Below are 19375 nucleotides of genomic sequence, written 5' to 3'. Positions count from 1 at the left end.
TTCTCACAGGTTTTACTTAGGTGGGACTTGGAAATGCTGGTAGCCTAATAATAACTAAGCTGCTTAGCAGTTTACTTTGCCTTTGAGGGAATTGGGTATGTGCTTTCACAGAAACATGGTTTAAGATCTGGCTTGCATTCCACAAACGTCTGATTACAACTCTTTGTTCTTGGTTTAGTTTAGTTAACACGGAGGTGGCATATCCATTTTCATGTCAATCTTTCAGAAGCAGGATTTTAGAAGAAAAATGCGGGTATGAAGTGTTCCATACCCTGGCTACAATAAACAACACAAATTGCAGATTTATAGCATTTTATCTGACTACCACCATTTCACCTCAAGAGAATGAACACCCACTTTAAACCTTCCCTTAATTTAAATACCTTTCTACTTGGTGTCCAATAGTGCCTCTCCATTGACTGGGAAAGCTGTGCCCCAGCCAATAATTAGAAACAGAAACTTCTAGACTTCATAAATATTAACAAATTTGAAGTGATGGTAAAAACACTAGCAAGGAGTAGAAAATGCTGGATGTCATCCTGACAAATAGGTTAGTACTAGGCTAACTGCCCTTGCAAGCCTAACCAATTATTTCTTGTGAGACTCAAACCCTGCACCTTGCGTTTGTAAGGCGAACATCTTAACCATTAGGCCACCCTCCCAACCAATATACTAGTTGTACTAAACTAAACATCATGCCACTTCCTTTTCACATTGACCACAATGCTTGGACATTTGCATACCAAACCAAACTTAATAAAAATGATATCACCTTTAAGGATTTTCAAACAGCAGCCATACTACCCTAAACGATCACATTTTGTCAGTTAACTGGGACTGTGTATTACGTTCCCATTGCATCCTATTGTTGAATTGTTCATGACCCTTTTACAATCATTTATACAACAGCATGGACAAATTTTTCCATGTGAGGCTTAAATTTAGTGGGAAATTCTGCAATAGTACTAAATGGTGGATAAAAAAATACAATAACACATTATCAAAGAAAAAGAAAAGAGTATAAAAAGTCTCCAGACTTTACCTAATCAGATGCAGCAAGGTTGAGATTAACTCCATCCAAAAATAATTTGATAAAAATAATCAAAAGAAATAAAGTTTAGCCCAGCTCTGTGGTACAGAAGGACAAAGTCCTGGCTGTGTCCCATACAACTTGAGTTCAAATAGCAGCTTGAATGGGGGAGGAGAGAATGGAGTTAAGTATCATATGGTTCATCAATCCTTGGGGTGGGGGGTTCTGGTCAGCTGGTCCTTCTGCTGTGGTGCAAGCAGAACCTTACTTGGGCAGGGAGCTGAAACTGAGGCAAACATGAACTGCAGCTACATAAAGCCACTGACAGTAGCCCTTATCTGTGTGTGCAAAAAGGCACGCATGAGTGGATAGAGGGAACATAAGTAGTCTCTGCAGTGATGCAGGTGCCTCATTCACCACCAGGGGGGGTCAGGGTTAGGGCCAGTCGAAACACCCTCAGTTGTTATGATGCCAACAAGGACACAAGTAGTCCTTGTCCATTTGGAAGGAGGCTTGATGGTTAGCAGGCATGGCATCAAAAACAGCACCAAAAAAAGAAGCAAAGCTTCATTTGAGGTAAAACTTACCATCAGGATATGCTAAATAAATGGGTAGCAATACATATGATGTGTAGTAGAATAAAATAGCATCTAGAAAAAATTCCTTGACCATAACAGATCCAATAGATATAATACAGTATGTACAGATTTAGAGCAAATTTCAGGCCACATATGGGCAGTCCTCACTTGTCTTCCACCCTGCAGCACAATCCCACCTGAAACTATCTGAAATGGTGACATCTGCTGTCTATGGGTAGAAACACTACTTCCATGGAACTAGGTGAGAAACTAGGGAGCCTAATTTGTACAACCTAAAATATCCTGGTAACCACTCTTTACTGACATTTTAATAGAGCTTTAAAAGCCGCCTCCATATTTCATATCTGGAAACAGGTTATTGTAATCCCAGTCCACAGGTGATGCCCTTTCTCAGCCCCATTAACTACAGGCCAATCATCCTCCAGCATATTTGGACAGAGTCATTGTGGAACTTATTCAGACACAGACAGATAACCTACTTCTTCATGGCTGAACACAGTATGGTTTTGTCAAATGTAAATCTTCTGTACTTAATCTCATGAATATCTTTGAAAAGTGACTGTTTTCCTGCATGAAGGTTTATCTGTCTATGCAGATTATGTTGACCTGGCATATGTGTTTGAGGCTATACTGCATGATTGAATTATTCATAAACTCAGATATCCAAAGGCAGATGAAGCATAAGAATTTTTATATTTTCCTTTTTTTGTCTCCCTTGACCAGGATGATTGCTGGCTAATACAAGGACCTCTCCTTCCCCACAACCCCCCCTCTAGAATAACTGTCTGCTTACCCCACCAGGCAAGGGCCACCAACCTGTGAGCAGAACTGATGGACCAGTTATCCATTTTTACAGAGGTGGGAGGAGAGAGAAGATTTTGATGTCTTGACCCAGCATCATCAGTTCCTAGGCAGAAGGATTTTTTATATGCACTAACTTTTCCCTGAGATGTGTCTGTGCAGTGACATAAGCATACACAACATATGGGCATTCTAGTCCATAATGTGTTAATGCCAGTTCTCCCCACTCAATGTGCACATGAACTTGTGGGACATTAATGCTGCTGTCCAACCTCGGCTACTGAGCTGCATGCTAGCATAAAAACACGCCTTCCCACTGAGGTAGATGAGCTGACTGTTGACCTCCAGAGCCTACGCCAAACACAGCTGTCCCTCTGGCTTCTCAGTTTACCAGACAGTCCAGGTTCATCAACATCACTGGTGAATACCCTGCCCCTGTTCTTGTGGGCCAGCCTGTACCCATAATAATTTGTGCGTACGACTGGCTATATAGTCATAAATAACACATAGGAGCAGAAAGAATCCTGTTGTGACTATCCCCTGTCACTAGTGGAGTCCCACAGGGCTCTGTCTTGGGGCCATTGCTTTTTGGTATATTTTCTTTAGTTGTGAAAATTGATTCCATTGTCTAGCTCACTAAATACACCGATGATTGCAAAACTGGAGCATTGTCCTTAACCCTGCTGACATCACCTCCCTCAAAATCGCACCTACCATTACACACAAAGTGAATGTGAAGTAGAAATGATCCTGCCTTTAGTGTCAACAAATGCTGCATTCTGCAAAATGTTTGTAATCTACTTACATACCAAATGGTACAACTGGAGAAGGTATAACAATTCCTAACAAAAAAAACTGATGAGCTTTAAGACTCATCTTACAGCCAAATACTACAGCAATTCTCTCTTCTCTGTATCTTAGTATTTTTTTAGAAAAGATCTGTATTGGGCATAAGAGCATTAAAGGGCCTCATTCTTTTTGAAAATCTCATCAATGCATAATTTCAGGAAGGAAGTAGATGACTACGTGAGCAGCCCACAAGTTCCAGTATGGGCTCCTCAACATCATGCTACTTAATGACCAACAAATCTTGAGCTTGTTTACCAAACATATGAACCAATGAATCTACAAGTTTTTAAAGCCTTCACCAAGAACTGGCATGATATGTGAGTTCTTTTGCTTTCTATGGATTTATGTCTGTAGCCCTGAAAGCCTCACTGATCTGATGTTATGAATTCTTTTATCTAGAGTACACAATTTGGAACAGTACTCACCTCATTTCATAAACTCATACCCAGAAAAGTTCAAATTTTCATGAAAAAACTTGAAACTGTCTCAAAATGGTCCACAACACCTAACTCTCATTTTCTGTATTTGTCAAGCACAAAATAATGTAATCTGCAAATAAAGCTAACTTTTCTTGATTACAATAAGATTTATATAATTTATGAGTCTATTATTTTCTTTGTCAATGGCTCCAAATATAAAGCAAATAAGAAAGGGGAAAGAAGAGAGCCCTGCCTGGTTCCTTGTTCAAATATAGCTTGTTGAAGAGGAATCCTCCAACTTTAACTCTTGCCTCTACAGCAATTTCAGGTGGAATATAAATGCACCAGTGTAATCCTCCTCTTCAGATAATAATCTCTTACTACCAGAAATGTACCATTATTGTCTTTTTTCCCTCTTCTGACACTGTTTAAAAGGCATATTTATTGGAGTAAAATCATCTGGCAGAAAATGCCTTTAAAACCATTATGGAGAATGAATAATTTTATTGCTTCACAGAAAGTTTAACTACCATTGCTTGGGCTGCTTGCTCTGTTATTCCATTATTTGATTCTCATTCCACCATGTTTGCAGGCCCACAGGACCACTCACACAGGTTCTCAGAGCCAGACACAACAAAGTGTGTTTTTTTTTTGGTGTGGTGCACTGTCTACAATCTTCTGTCAATGTTGGAACCCCTCTAGCAATCAATATTATCACCCCCTTTTCTTTTGACCCTGATATTCTGATGGATGTTCACAACGAAATTTGTTTTTCATCAAATTCACATGCTCAATTTTATCCAGATGTGTTTCCTGTATCATTGCTATTAGCACCCTATGCTTCTTAATATAATTGTATAGTCTGCTTTTTGTCTACACCTGTAAGTCCATTTACATTCCATGACAGAAAAATCATTATGATAGAAAACTATTTCACTAACTGACTGTATATTTCCAATGTTTAGCTTACATGCACACACTAATGTTTGGCAGGGTGGTCTGTTATATAGTTGTTTCTGTTCATCTCCATTTCAACCTATTTCCCCTCTTGGAAGACATTTTACTTCAGTGAAAACATTCAAACAAAAACTAACCAGATTTTGAGAATGCTAGCCCCTTTTAGCTTACAACATATGCACAAAATTAAGTACATTTTCAAAAAAGGTTTAGCCTTCCAGATATTACATTTTCAAAAAAAAATAGCCTTCAGATAGGAACAGTTGCTCCATAGTCTGTTGTACCCACAGACATTACCTATTCTAAAATTAATATTACCCATACTAAAGTACACAATATAATCTGTTTTCCCACTTACACTCATTGCTAGCTTTGCTTTTCTTATTTCCACCCCCAGATGTGAAAAACAGATCGTATTACTTCAGTAAACAGAAAAAGTACACTGGCTACCTTTACATAAAGTAAATTTTGCATTGTTATATTAAATACATTTAATTACTAAGGCTGCTGGGGAGGCAACTACTTGTATAACTTTTCACTTCCTATAGTTTCAAACTCCATTTATTTTTCAACAAACTGCTTATTAATGTACCTTTACATGTTAATCACACTGTATTATGTACAGTTCATGCAGCACACACAGTTTGGACCTCTTATGATTAATTGCTTGCACCTGCAGACTGCTCATCTCCAAGTAAAAGCACTTAGTGATAAAAAAATAGTAACTTTTCAGATATAAATTTCACCCAAATCATTGCTTGCACCTGTAAACTTCCTGCTTCCCACAGAAAGCATTTGCTAATGGAAAAAATAGCTAACAACTTTGCAAATGCAAGAAGGAACTGCTATTTCCCATGCCATTCACCATTTTGTATTATTTCCCAAGCCCATTTATTAAAAAGTTGTGTAGCTTAAAAAGGGGCATTAATGTAGAGATCTGTCTCTGTAAAAACAGGGTAATTATTATCTTATTTTTACATATAATGTGATCAATAACTTTTACATCCCCCACCCCAACAACCCAAGGTCACAACATTATATTAGTCTTGACTTGCTTCTTTCCAACCTTTATGATGAACTTGTTACAGTGTAAAGCCCTGATGCATTAGAACTAAAGAAAAGCACTTCCTTGCTTTAATGTCTTTAATATATACAACAGCCACTGATAAGACTCCCCCACCTCACATTTAAAATACCCGACTACACACTATACAAAACTGCTTTATAATATAACATGCAAGTTACATTGTGATTTTTATACAAATATCGATAAAAACAAAAAACGTCTTACAAATACTTCTTCAGTCCTTTCTGTAGCTTTCTAAGCATTAATGATACAAAGTGGAGTATATGTTTTAGAGTTCACCCTCCAGTTTAACAGTTAAATGCAGTCAACAAAATTCCATTCTTTCTCCTTCACTTCTTCTTGCAAAGCTACATTTCATGTCTGTGATCATCAATGTAATGGGATTGATGCTTTATAGTCTCCCATTTAGTCACTAATTTTGCAATATTGCTGGTCTTCTTCCTGATCTTTTCCATCTCCGAACACCAGTCTCTGGTTCAAGTCCAAAGTACTCCTGATTCTTTTTATTCAGCTCCTGTCTTTTTTTCTGTCACTTAAATATTGCCTTTTGGAACAATGCAAAAAGTTTAACTGGCAAAGTCTCCCTATGGTTTTGTTATCCTAAGAAGACTGAGAATCCGAACCCCGCTCTGCTTCCTGGCTTACTCTTTGTTCTTTCTTCTTTAGCCTGTTCTGATTCCAAGCATATATTTAATTGTGCATGAAAACATATTCTGAATGGAGACAGCAGCTTGAATCTCACACCTGCCTCTCTTAGCATTTCATAATTACTGGGATAAGCATGCTTCTCCTGTGCCTGGTTTACAGTGAATAATCATTTTCCACAAGCACTCTATTGTCCTCATGTTTTAATATTACCCTTTTCTGCTTCAGCTTTGATAGCAGTAGCTCTTTAATTTAGGTATTGGCTGCTTTCTAATGGCCACATTTGAAGCATAAGCATGATGTGCCCTTTCAACTAACAAATCCTGCTATGGAACCCAAGCCCAATTAGTTATTTGGACATTCATAAAAGTAATGCAATTTACCCTCTTGTTTCTGTGGTAAAAAGAACATCCCATGTTTTCTCTGCAAACTGTGTCTTTTACATCTGCTTTCTTGAAACAAAGCTTCTAGAGAAGCCACATGCTCAGACAGCCTTTTCTTCATTTCAGCCTCTGAGTTTTGCAGTTTTAATCAGTTCATTTGAATAGCTAGTTAAAGCTTCATCCTTTTGTTATTTGACTTTATATATTCCCTCAGTGTTTCACTTATTTCAAACACCTCTGATTGTGTATGATTGAATTTTTCCTCTAAATTACTTGAAGCCAACTCCAGTGCCAAAACTGAAACTTATACTGCTTTTTGCTGAACCCAACCAGTGTTTTTTTTTTCTTCTTTTTCTTTTCTGGATGTTTTCTTTTTCTTACTTTCTCCAAATATCTTCTTTGCAGGCATCCAGGCAGTTTAATTACTGGCCAGTATGTGAATGTCAGCCAAACAGATAGCTTTTCTTCCTTTTTTCAGTTTCAACCAATAGGTTGAAACTGAAAAAAAGGAAGAAAAAGCTCAGTTTGCAGACATTTTTGAAGTCATGATAGTGTATATACATTTGTTACTCATTTCTATTTATTCTTCTGTTTCATAGTTTCTTTGCATTACTGTTGTAAGTATTAGATTATAGCCTAACATGTCACTTTATGTTTGTGTGTTTGTTGTTGTTACAGTTAATGCAGTATGATTGAAGCAATACCGATGATGTCCTATTGTACTTTTGCTTTTATTAGCATTTTATGTCTTTCTTGATATTTCTGTGTTAATTGCTGTAAATTTTTGTTTTGTTATACTCATTCTTATTTTTACCATGGGGCAGTGGCTGAAAATGGGCACTGAATCAGCCCATTGTCATTCCTGACAAATACATCAAACAGAATAAAATAAAATAGAATGAAATAAAATAAGCAAATAAGATTCTATGTGTTTCAGTTATTATACAGTGTATATTTTTAAAAATGTTCTCATGGACTGTAATGGTACAGTGGATTGCAAATAAGTTACATAAGCCATGTGTCAGTATCTTTCACCTGAGGTCGATTCCTGAGTTGCATAGCAGTAGAAAACAATTAGGCACTTTGTCTTTGTTTCTGTAGCTTACAGTGAATGATTTGTAAACATAGGCAGCCAAAACTATAGAATTGGCATTCATGTACAAGTAAATAACACGAACCACAAACTTCAAAACTTTGGAATTATAATAATGTATTTTATTTTGATTTTTTCTAAAATATCCATGTTGTAACTAACTTGAAGGTGAATAGGTCATAGTGTTACTGACTATATCTGAGTAGTGCACCTGGTACAGTAGGGCAAGTCCCAGGCTGGTATTCAGAGGAAGGAGCAAAACTTGTTCTGCCACATCTATTTTGCCACCCCCCCCCCCACCACCAGCCTAACCATGTAGTCCTGTGCAGCCACAATATAACTTTTGTCTACTTTATACTGCCTGTTAGAGCTGTGCAACAATCATCCATGGTTGGGGTGTTGTATAACCTAGCTCCTCCCTGTGATGGCTAGTGAATACACTACTGAGTCAAGGCCTGAAATACCAGGATGTTTGCTGGCCCAGGCTTCTATGTTCTGCAATGTGGCTATAGTGCTGCAGGCCTAGGAGCTTTTCAAATGACCTTTCCTATTGCAGCTGCTACCTAATCTTCAGTAGGTGGTGCCACTGAAGCAGGCCTAGCCATCTGTCTTCTCTGGCCTGGTGAGCTAACATCAGCTGCAGCTCACGCCCATTCCTCTGGTCAGTCTTTTGGCATCCAGGCTGACTAACCACACTTGGGTCATGTGAGATGCAGTCAGGGTTCCATCCATCTGAACCACAGAGTTGAATGCCCTATTTCTCTGTTTGTCTTATGTCTGTCTGCCTGTCTGTCTCTCCTCACCCAAGAAAGAGTATGCGGTATCTTGTAACAGTAACAAACCCTGGTAGAGGCCAGCTATAAAATCACTCCATATTATGAAAGACATTAGCATAGCTTGGCTTTTGGCTGAATATCCTGGCTTTTGGCTGCATGGTAATGCAGATATATGTCACAAGAACAGACACTGCAACCACATCACGGGAGCAAAACTTATTAAAATATACATAATAACATCTGCTTCATGAGCATGATGACAGCTGGGTCCAATGCCTAGTTTTCTTTCATGTAAGTGAAACAAATGGTTATTTTGTAGTTAGTGAACAATAATTAGACTTGAGTTAAGTATATGGGGAGGGGATGGGAACCTCAAACCACCCACAAAGTACTGCTGAAGTACTATTGTAAGTGAGTTTTCTTCTAACTTTTACACAACAGCATGCAATTTGTTTCATAAATTCAGTTATTTGTGGTTCATGCCACCTACTGCATTGTAGTTACCATTGTACCTGCAGGTAGCTCCATACTGTAGCACTGCTGTTCTCTCATTCTCATTTAGTGTAATACATCTACTGAGTCTACTTTGAAAATTCAATTTGTCTATAAAATACAAAGTTGGGCATATGATCACCCTGGCACGCTATGTGCTATTGCCCTCTGTGGTGTCAGATGTGCTCCAGTGCACTGCTGTACATTTCAGTTCAACAGAACTCTAATAATGTGCACATGCTGGGTGAAAATTGAATTTTCTTGAAAAGTGTACAATATGTTACTTGTGCTATCCAAATATGATCTGATATCCTATTATATTATATTACTTTTAGGAAGAATGCAGTATATCATTCGCATTATTTATTACACATTTTGTTACTGTATCATCATCATCATCACCCCCCCCCCTTTTTCCCATTTTCTATATGAGGTCTGGGTGTTGTGTCAACTGTCACCATCTCTCTTGATTAAATGGCACTCTTCTACCTTCTTCATCAGTCCTGCCTGACTGTCACAGGTCTTCTCTCACAAAACTCATCCATCTGGATAGCTGGACACCCTTGTTTCCTCTTACCTTCTTATATCTCCTAACAAATCTGAAAATTTAATTGTGAATGCATGAGACAGTGACTAAAAGGTTGAAACATGGTTATTTGAAATTGTTTATTTGGGAAATAAGCATCATAGCCTCAACTTGTACATTAAAAAAATCAGGAACACTGTCAAAAATAATTAAGGACAATACTCCAAATCAGAGACTCCTTTTAATTCTAGGTATTACTTACGTACAAAGGTGTTACAATAACTGAAGCTGTGTTAAAGGCATTTTCTGGTTTATATGAAGTATCTAAATGTGTTTACTGCTATTTTTAGTGACTTTGTTCTTGTTCTTCACTACTTTACAATACACGCATGCGCGTGCATACACAATAACACCAATCTTATAAGGACAGAGCAAAGCTGAAGTAAAATCAAGAATGTCCCTGAGAACTAGGGACAGTTGAGAGCTATGCCTCCACTGCATACGCCTTGCTGTTTATTATAATTACCTCTGAGGCTCTTACTCAGAAAAAGAGAAATATCTGTTTTTTTTCACAAAACACAAGTATTTACCTTTCTGTTTTTTAGTGACTTTAGAAGTGGCAAGCTGCATTTCAGAACACTATTCTTGAATTTTGCTCTTTAATCACTTGTGTTTCAGAAAAGGAATCAAAGCTATTATGTGAACACAGTATTTAAAGATCAGGTACAAAAAAGATATCAGATAAAAATTCATTATTTAAAAAAAAAGTGTTCACATGCATCTTTATGCATGCAAATGCAACTTTCTTAACAATGATTTTTTTTTGTTTTGTAAAGTGCTATTTCTGAAATAATTCTTTTTTAATCCTCACAGACCACAGAAGTCTTACAAGAATGCATTCTGACATTATTAATATCTTATCACATAGTACCACAATACTCTAGTATTATCTTGGAAGTAGATGCTAACTAGAATAAATTATAATGTGTAAAAAATTGTAAAGCAATTAGGTAATCAACAGCTTGACCCCCATCTCAAAAAGAAAAAAATAAAATAAAATCTATCTATCTATATATAGTTATACATGTACTTATCTATATATATTGCTATACAGAAGTGTCTTTTGGCTTAGGGGTCGCCACAGCGGAACTCTGGTCCGCTAATGTTTGGTAGTGGATTTTTACGTGCCGAGTTACCAGCCCTGACGCACAACCTTCAACGAAGGCACGCCCATTCACGCATGCTTCCACACAGAAGATGCTCTAGCTGAGAATCGAACGGAACAACGTCTTGCTGTGAGGCGACAATGCTATCGCAGCACCACTACCGCGGGATATATTACTATACAGAAGACCGTATCAAATTAGCCATGAAGTATTCTGTGGTCACTTCACCCACCCTTCTGTTCACATACAGTCAAAAGTGAAATTACTTAAAAAATAAAAGCAATGTTTAAATAATTTCACTGTATAATAACAATAACCCAACCCAAAATGTGGGTAAGAAGATGTTTGCCTACTCCAGTCTATTTGAGTTTGTAAGTATGATTTTCAAAACAGTAAGAAGTTAAGTGTGATTTCAGGGAAATATGTACAAACTGCAAATGTGATATTTTTCAGAGTAGTCCCACTTCTCTGAGATACAGCAATCTTGGAATTAGTATGTATAAGTAGTAGTGCTGGGCTTGTTCTTGCCAAAAATGCATTTTGTTTTTCTTCATTTCACAGTTACTGACACTGGGCACCTGCCCATATTTGCACCCTGTAGCCTCTGATACTACAGCTCCCATGCCTTGGCAGGCTCCCTGGTGTGACCAGTACTGGGAGGGTGTCTGTACTGGGAGAGCACCTGCACTTGAAGTACTAATTCCATGGCAGGATTCTAGGGGCATGCACCTGCCATCACTGCAGAGAGAGATGAGACAAATGAGGCAACATCATACTGCAGCTAATGAGGGATTTTCATCTTTCCTAAGGTCTACCTCCACACTGACACTACCTCTCTACCTTGAGGTGAAGCTTGTAGATGTGCCTGCCCAGCACCATCAGTCACACCTCCTCATCTTCTGTCACCCTGCCCAGCTCCAGCAGCCACACCTCTTCATTTTCTGCCACCTGCCTAGTTCCAGCAGCCACACCTCTTCATTTTCTGCCACCTGCCTAGCTCCAGCAGCCACACCTCCTCATCTTCTGTGACCCTGCCCGGCTGCAGCAGCCACATCTCCTGTTTTCCATCCTGCCCAGTTCCAGCACACTGCCTCATCTTCTGCCACCCTGCACAGCTGCAGCAGCCACACCTCCTCATCTTCTGCCACCCTGCCCAGCTGCATCAGCCACACCTCCTCATCTTCTGCCACCCTGCCCAGCTCCAGCAGCCACACCTCTTCATTTTCTGCCACCTGCCTAGCTCCAGCAGCCACACCTACTCATCTTCTGCCACCCTGCCCAGCTCCAGCAGCCACACCTCTTCATTTTCTGCCACCCTGCCCAGTTCCAGCAGCCACACCTCCTCATCTTCTCCCACGCTGCCCAGCTCCAGCAGCTACACCTCCTCATCATCTCCCACCCTGCCCAGCTGAGCAGCCATACCTTCTCAGCTTCTCCCACCCATCCCAGCACAGTGATCCACCTCTGTGCCCTGTCTCCCACCAGGGCTCAAGTGGATCCACCCAGCACATCCCTCTCCCAAAGGATGGGTTCTCCCATCCTCTACATCTGATGTGCTGTTAATCACCCTGTGCAGCTAATTGAACTTGGGTTGCCTGTGAAGTAATCAGGAGTTTATTACTCTCTGTTACCAGCAAAGATGCAAAACATGTTCTTTAGGTGTAACAGCAAGTTTCACACTTTGCTGTTCTGATCCAAGGATTGTGCTTACTTTTTTGGAGTTTTAGGACTCACATTGAAGAGTCTCAAAATTCTGATAGGCACTTTCTATTTAATTTATTTATTTCAGTTGGGTAGACTGGACTACAGAGGCTCATTTTCAACAATAAAAGAAGACAGAAAAGTGTACCAGAAACATATTTTATAATACATAGCATCACAGTTAAAGTGTACACAAGATAAAAGAGTAACCATTATGTAAGCATGCCAAGTAGCTGCATTGTATGACTCCACTAACTATAGTTAGTGACCTCGTCATAGACTCATGACCTCGCTTAATCAATTCAAAAATCACCTCAAAGAATTCCTTAAGTCCCACTGGCTATGCCCCTGTACTAAACCAGACTAACTCCAAATGTCCCGGACCACCTAAGCCTCTTCCCATCCCAGAGTTAACAATTTTCCCTCAAGGCTGCACAATGTAACCATGTTAGATTATCTATATAAGCTCTGTGCCTGTTATTCAACAGTATGTAAAGCCAACTGTTTTTTTTTTTGCGTCTATATGTTAATAATATTTACTTCTGTACGTATATGAATTGTATCTTCTCTTCTTCTTGGAGCTTTTCTCCCCGGGCCTCTACTGAAAAAGGACATGTATCCAGCTAGACCAGCCCGGTCAACAAATGTAAAATAAAAAATAAATAAATAAAAATAAAAATAAATAAATAGTTAGTGGAACATTAAACAATTTATTTGTTTGCTTTTGTTTACCAGGAAAGTTCGACTGGATACAATGCCCATTTTCAGTGGATGCCAGGGAGGAAAGCTCCAAGAAACCTCTAAGAGAAAGAAATCTGGGCAAAGCTAAAATAATGTGGGTACAAAGGCCCAAAAATAAGGACATATTTTAATTATTGCTCTTATAAACTTATAAAGTTGCTAGAATAATGGGTTTTGTATTAGCATGAATTTTCTGAAGGATATGAAGTCTGAAGTTCAAATTTCTGCAATTATTTAATAACTTCAGTCCTCAATGATTTGACAGAAAACCACACATTTTATGAGGAACAGACAAAAATATTACATACAAATCTGAACTTTCTGTGAAAATCTGGACAGCTGAGAGGTATGAAGATACACAATATAAAAAAGTTTAAACAGTCTAAATAATTAAGAACAAAAATACAGAAATCTAATAAAACTCTATAAATAGGAAGTATCACACAAAGATATAAAGTGTAAGTTCTAAGCAGTGACATTGGTGTGTATTATAGCAATAACCCACGCCTGGGTGTGGGTAATGCTGGATTTACCCACGGTTGGCGTGGTTCGCCCTCGGGACCAAACAAAGCCAGCCGTGGGTAAATACAGCATTACCCACATCCAGGCGTGGGTTATTGCTATTATACCATGACATTATTTAAGAAAAGAAACTATTACTTTTCTTAAATAATGGCATAGTATAATGCCTGTTTACTGCCCTTCCGCAGATGTCTGGCATCCGCGGCAGTTCTGATGTACTGTGCGCCTGCGCAGTACATCAGATCTGTGGGCAAAAGCAACGGAGAAAGCAAGATCTCCGTTGCTTTTTACTTTTGCTATGTTAAATGGGTTTAACATAGCGAGACAGTTTTAAAATAAGCAACGGAGATCTCCGTTGCTTATTTTAAAGCTGTCTCGCTATGTTAAACCCATTTAACATAGCGAGACAGTGTTTTAAAAGTAGAGTTATACTAATGGAAAAAAGTCCTGGCGACCGGACCTTTTTCCATTAGTATAACTCGATTTACAATGTGCACGCTGGCCAATCAGCATGCACGTTTTGGGGGGGGGTCATGGTATAATACAGAATATCACTGAAGCAGGAAATTATTATAAATGTAATAACATTACTAAGCAGTAGAGAATATCAAAATTTGTTAGCTAAAGTAATGTGATTTGCATGTATAATTATGCTGATTTGTAAGCTAATAAAAGAACAGAAGTGCCTATGTTTCTTATGGGAGGAGTGCAATAAACTCACTTCAGTAAGAGCTAAAGAGGCATTGAGAAGACACAGTTTAGTAGGCAAGAGGAGGAAGTCATGAGTATTTGGATACTTTTAACCTGGAGATTCAGGACATTTGGAAATTCTAGTATGATTTAGATGTAGCTTGCAGTTGGTCTTAAAATGAAGATATTGTTTGTTTCCTGATGGTAAATGGACTGCTGTTCCATAGTTTAGCTATGTTTACTGAATACAAGGAGTCTCTCTTGTGAGTTGCTGGATTTTTAGGATTCTGTTAGATTATGGTCCTTTGGCTGAGGGTTCCTTTTGTGATTGTACCATTTTATTGTATTGCTGATGTCTGAGTTGTTTGAGGGATGGTGCAGCATTTTATGTGTCATTATGATCTGTGGCATGGGAGTTCTAGCCAGCTCAGTTTCTGAAAGGGAATGCAGTGATGGATTTGGTTTGGAAGACTGGATGCAAATTTACTTATTTTATTGTAACACTGTTCAAGCTTGTTCATCAGTGTAGTCTGAAGATTAGTGAATGATATAGATGCATAAAGCAGGCTAGGAAGCAAGAGGGATGCGAGAAATGGCCTGGCTTTGTAAAGTAGCCCTAATTTGTGTTCATAGGACCATAGGATCATTGGAGGTTAGTAGGCGAATGTCCGTAGGCCTAGAGCCCTTACAAGCCTAGCCAAGTAGAACCCCTATTCCCAAGAATATCAAGGTATTAAGCAGAACAACTACTGTCCCTGCACCAGACGGACACAGTGAAACTCCAAGGGTGAATTTGCGGTTTCCCATCCAGTCACCTAAATTATGTTTAAATAGGGTCAGCAAGGGGCTCTGCTTCACTAGAACTGGAAGTTTGCTCCAGAGGAGAGGTAACCTTTGTGAGACATATCTGTCTCTCCAGCAAATCCTGTTGATGTCACTTGCTAGGTTGAGTTCCCTACAGCGAGTGTACCTTATACCATTTGGTTTACGAATGTGCAGCATTTCCATTAGAGCAGGATCTGAGATTGTTTTATATGCAAGGCAGAGGTTACCTCTGAGTAGTCTGTAAGAAACAGAGTATAGTGACAATGATTTCAGTCTGTCAATGTATGACATATGCTGAAGACCCTGAATTTTCTTTATAAGAAACTTTTGAGGTCTTTCCAGTTGCTGCAGGTTCCTGGTAAGGTGCATACCAAAGGTAGCATTGGACTCTATTATTGGCCTAATGAATGAGGAGTACAGGGCAGGTTATAACCTCTTTTGTTCTGGATGTAGTGCCCTTACTTATGATGTGGGCAATGTAGAAAACCTTTCTTACCCTACTGTGGAGGCATGGTGGTCAAAGGAAAGGTTGCTGTCAACCTGTGAGCCCAAATCTCTCACCACTAATTGAGTGCTTAGGGTGTTGTTATTAATGTGTAATCTGTAGGGAAGATTACCTTAACGAAGGGGATGATAATGCATTTTATTGCATTGAGTTTTAGCCCACAACTTTGGCACCAGTCATTTGTCTGTGTAAGTCCATCTTGTAGGATGTTGACAGTGTCTGGGGAGTCGATGACTGCACCCTGTTTGCAGTCATCAGTAAACTTTGTCAGCCATAGGCCTTTTGTTTTAGCCTGTACATCTGAGAAATAGATTCCAAACAACAAGGGCTCCAGCATAGATCCCTGTGGAACACCACTGATTACAGGTCTGCTGGTGGAGGTAGAGTCACCTGTTTTGACTGTGTGCGTTCTATCAGTGAGCAAGTTTGCAACCCACCTGACAATATTCTGGTTGATCTCCTTCTGGGTGAGTTTATCAATGATGCCTGAGTGGGTAATAGTGTCAAAGACCTTGACCAGGTCCAGGTAGGCTGTATGCATGGATTTGCCTTCGTCCAGGGTTTTGGTGACTGTCTCAAAGAAGTCTGCCAAGTTCAAAAGGTAGGATCTCCCTTTAACAAAGCCAAACTGGGTCAGGTCAAGTGTTTGGAAGTCTCCTATGTCTTTGTTGATAAGGCCCATGATTATTCTTTCCATAGCCTTGCAGATTATGCTGGTCAGGCTTATGGGTCTATAGTTTCCAGGGTCTGTGGAAGCGCCTCCTTTATGTAATGGGATGACGATTGCTATTTTCCATTTAGCAGGTACAAAACCAGTGCATAGGCTGTGGTTAAAAAGAGTACCCAGTGGTGCAGCTAGTTCCTGTTTTCATCCATTTAGAATGCAGCCTGGGATATTATCAGGCCCCATAGAGGCTGTGTTTTTGACTTTGGAGAGAGAATTTATGACCTGCTCCTTGGAGATACTAGGTGGAGGGCAGGTGGTAGGGATGCATTGGGGGGCGAAGTTTTCACTGAACCTGTTGGCTATTTCTGTGGGTTCAGTATATGTGGTGCCATTAACAACCAGTTCTGCACAAATCTGGGTTTTTCCTTTAAGGTTTCTGATGTAGCTAAAGAAGGCCTTATGGTTATTCTTAGAGAAGGAGGCTAATTTAAATTCATAGTTAGCTTTAGAATGCCTTACAAAGTGTCTCATATGCTTTTTTAACCCGAGGAGGGAATACTTCTAATTCAGGGACCGTTCCTTCCTGCTCTTGCACAGCAATTTCTTTCTCTTATTGTATAACCTGTTAATGGTGGATGTCCACCAGCAGGGCAGGCTTGGTCTTTCTTGAGGATCCGGTTTTGATCCTATCAAGTACAGCTGAGTCAATATGTTTGTACAGATACTTATACAAGGCATTGGTGTAAATCCCAGTATAGGTGTCCCTGTCACCAGTGAGGGTAGAAACCTATTAATGCCATCACATATTAGGTTATAATTGGCTTTGGAGGAGTTTTTTAGTTTAGTTGCTGCTAATGGCGGGTCAGATGTTATTGTTACTTCTAGTGAGAGTGATTTATGATAAGAGCTCACTAGGAAGGGCCGCACAGATCGGGTGGTGCAACGATCACCCATGTTAGTGAGCACCAGATCCAGAATGTTTGGGCCCCTTGTGCGGGTGTCAACCAACTGCTCCAGAGCACTGGAGATGATGAAGTTCAAGAACTAGTGGGCAAGTGTGGGTAGTACATGTATAATTTACCCAATGTATGGATGAGTAGATAAAGTCACCTGAAACAAGGGTGTTTGGTTGTATCTTGAGTGATTCAAGTAGATCCAAGTATGCAGCATGGGTATCCTGGTTCATGGAGAGGATCTTATAACTGGCAATAACTTGGGAAGGAGTCTTGCCTACAGTCAATTGGACCTGGATCAATTCAAGGGAATCGTTTTATTTAAACAATCTAGACATGTATTTATCTTTGATGAATATTGATACTCCACCTCCTTTAGTTCTTGCACTTTCAGTTTGTGGTCTAAATGTGTGGAAGGCATTATAACCTGGTATGGCTGGGGTGCTTTCCTTGGCCTTAAACCAAGTCTCTGTGACTGCACAGATGTCAGCATCTTTTAAGGTGAGGGCCGCTTACAGTGAGTGCAGCATAACCTTGAGGTTGCTTTTTGAAGATATTTTTATGTGGGTAATTTTGTTGTTGTGACATTGCCTAAAAAAGGCAGTATGGGGGTGGCAAAAGCCTTACCCAGTAACCGAAATCCCTGAGGTGATAGATGAAGATCATCTCTGGCAAAGCAGTGTGGTCTGTCTGCCATGTCATCCCAGGCTAACATGTACTGGATCCCCTTAGAATGATACCAGAAACTAAGCCAGTTGTTGAAATCAATCATTTTTTGTTTATATTGTGGTATCATCTTAGGTGAAGGTTGTATGCTGTTCAAGGCTAGGGGCATAACCGCCTGAGACACATATTCAGAGAGTGCAGTCATGTCTCTCTTCATATAGTCCAGTGAGGTATGTCTCAAGTCATTCACACCATCATGAACTATGATAGAGTCATAACGGTACTTGTGGAGAGACTTGAGTCTGTGTGTGATCTGCTGTATCCTGGTACCCGACAGACAGCTGATTGTAGCCTTCTCATTGTCCAGCCTGGTGAATGGGACATCTGTGTGTCTCACTATGGAGTCACCTATGACCAAAAAAATTTTGTTTAGATGTGCTTTGCCTTAGGGGTTTGTTTGGTAAAACACTTGTGCTTGTGGTTTTATGTCTATTGAGTGCTGTAGGTACTGTATTAGGTGGGCATGTTTGTGTTTCAGTGGTCTCTGGTGTTTAGGTAAATTTCTGGTGAGTACCTCCACATATGATAGTTTATGTGTTGAGAGCATGGTTTCTGCAGAAGGTGAAGTATATGGGCTGACAATCTGTTCAGTGTCCCTGTTCTGTGAACAAGAGAGCAAGGATTCCAAATACTTAGTGTATATGTATCTCTCACAAATTGAGTGGTTTAAGATTAGTGGGTTGTCAATGTACATGAGGCAGTTGCTACACTGCCTTAGGATACCCATGTCTATCAGGCTGGTAGGCGAAACAGAGGAGAACTGGCCATCCATAATCGTAGGTGAAAATTTGCTTACTTTAATGAGGGCAGTTGCAAACATGCTGCCAAAATACAAGCTAAGTTAAGCAATTTTCAAACAAGCTGGCCAATGGAAATGCTCAATATTGAGCCTTATTCCAACAATCTCCAACTCAGATACATTCCTTTGCTACACTCTTCTGTCACAAAGGTACAGTGGGCTATCTTAATGTAAGATGGCTGGTTTTAGTGCTCAGATAATGCCAAACAGTCTAGATTCAGCAATCCAGTAACAATATAGATGACTTGTTCTGTTTTGGTGTTGTTAGATGAGGCTATATTTAGTGCAGTGCTAGTGGTTGGGAGGTTATTGGAGGTGGTTGTGATTAATTTATTGTTTTGTGGATTCAATGGTAGTTGGGAATTGTTCCAGCCAAGTCTCAATAGAGGAGAGGGAGTCTTGGGTGATTGGAGTTGTGACAAT

The 19375-nt window shown here is 39.6% G+C and overlaps 1 protein-coding gene across 2 annotated transcripts in view; it reads right to left on the bottom strand.

Annotated features, from left to right (window-relative positions):
- Window positions 1-19375, bottom strand: part of LOC122793140 — a 291237-nt gene that overhangs the window by 73703 nt on the left and 198159 nt on the right. The gene's annotated exons all lie outside the window — the stretch shown is intronic.

Source organism: Protopterus annectens, chromosome 1.part0, assembly GCF_019279795.1.
Source record: "Protopterus annectens isolate FY-2018-M chromosome 1.part0, PAN1.0, whole genome shotgun sequence".
Classification (NCBI taxonomy): Eukaryota; Metazoa; Chordata; order Ceratodontiformes; family Protopteridae; genus Protopterus; species Protopterus annectens.
This window is presented reverse-complemented; position numbering and strand designations above follow the sequence as displayed.